At 35.3% G+C, this 1,729-nt stretch overlaps 1 non-coding gene across 1 annotated transcript; it reads left to right on the forward strand.

Moving 5' to 3' along the window:
* The first annotated feature begins 1,108 nt into the window (after positions 1-1,108).
* Positions 1,109-1,215, forward strand: LOC137760306 (U6 spliceosomal RNA). The gene has a single exon (XR_011073270.1). It is a non-coding gene; the product is annotated as a U6 spliceosomal RNA (small nuclear RNA).
* Positions 1,216-1,729: the final 514 nt, after the last annotated feature.

Raw genomic sequence — 1,729 nt, forward strand, 5'->3', positions numbered from 1 at the left:
TTCTTTTGGCATATAGGTTTGGTTGTTTGTTAATTAGGGAACAGGCCTTTTTTTGCCTTGTCCAGCAATGTGTCCTGAGCACTTAGAAGATTTAGTATAGAGTAGGTGCTCAATAAATATCCACTGAACAAACAGGTCCACAAACTTATAAGGGAGTCTGTGATACAATAATAGGTGGGTCAGTTTAACACAACCCATAAGCCAAATCTGGCCACCATCTATTTTGACAGATACAATTTTATTGAAACACAATCATATCCACTTGCTTACAAATTGTCTGTGGTGGCTTTTGCACTACAGCAGCAGAACTGAGTAGGTGCAACTGAGACCATAAAGCCCACAAAGCTGTAAACATTCACTATCTGGCTCTTTACAGAAAAAGTTTGCTGACCCCTGCAATAATAATATGCCAGGTCAAGTTGCCATTCAAATTAAAAGGAACAGGCAGACATTAACCTAAATAATACTGAGGGAACTAAAGTTGTGTGCCCCTCCTAGAGGTGGAGGGGGCACTACTTGAGAAAAAATTCAGCTAAGCAAAATGATGCAAAATAGAGAACTCCAGAATTGGAGAACCTAAGGTAAAAGTTTTTGTGGGCAGTTTGAAGCTATTTAAAAATAGAGCTAAGATTAAACACTATAGCACCTTTATTAAGAGAACAAAAAATTTAGTAAGCAACAAACCTTGCTAACATGACCAACAATAATCAGGGAGGGAAATAGGATTAAGTCTAAGTATACTCTTCTCCTCAATAATAATCACAGCAAGTTGACAAGGGTGCCAAGATGATTCAGTAGAAAAAAATTTAGTCCTTTTCAACAAATGGTGCCAGGTAACTGAATATCCACATGCAAAAAATTAAGGTGGGCCCCTCCCTCACAACATACACAAAATTAATTCAGCGTGGATCAGAGACCTACTGTAAAGCTTACACTATAGAACTACTAGAAGAAAACATAGATGTAAATTTTTGTGACCTTGGATTAGGCAATGATAGATAAAACACCAAAAGCACAAGCAATCAAAGAAAAAATAAATAAATTGGCCTTCATCCAAATTAAAAAAGACTTTTGTGCTTCAAGGACACTATCAAGAAAATGAAAAGTTGTGCTCACTTCTGCAGCACATATACTAAAATTGGAATGCTACAGAGAAGATTAGCATGGGCCCGGAACAAGGATGACATGCAAATTCATGAAGTGTTTCTTATTTTTAAAATATAACTAGGAAACTAGAAGAAGCTGCTGCTGAATTTGAACCTGGATCCTATAGAGCTTCTCCTCTAGGATCTACTGATGAGTCAAATCTATATCAAGATCTAGTTTTGAAAACATCACAAGAATATGTACAGATTTTGAAGAAAAATGATATGATCTGAAAGATAAATAGTAAAAATTTACCTCCTGGGCTCTTTACATAACATTTTAGTTGTTTCCCATTAAACATGACGTAAAAATCTTTATTAAAGGAAAATATTTTTGTATTATAATTTAAAAAAAAGAAAATGAAAAGATGACCCACAGAATGTGAGAAAATATTTGCAGGTCATTTATCTGATAAGTGTCCAGGATACAGAATATATAAAGAACTTATAACCCCAGGACCAGCTCAATCTGGTCCTACTCTATTGAGAACGAGATACTGAGTTGTTTTTCAGAAACAACAGAACAAAACTGCAAGTCATGCAACCAAAGCATGTGTAGAGGAGAAAATTTTGACCTCAAATAA

The sequence above is a fragment of the Eschrichtius robustus genome, chromosome 2, assembly GCF_028021215.1.
Source record: "Eschrichtius robustus isolate mEscRob2 chromosome 2, mEscRob2.pri, whole genome shotgun sequence".
Classification (NCBI taxonomy): domain Eukaryota; kingdom Metazoa; phylum Chordata; class Mammalia; order Artiodactyla; family Eschrichtiidae; genus Eschrichtius; species Eschrichtius robustus.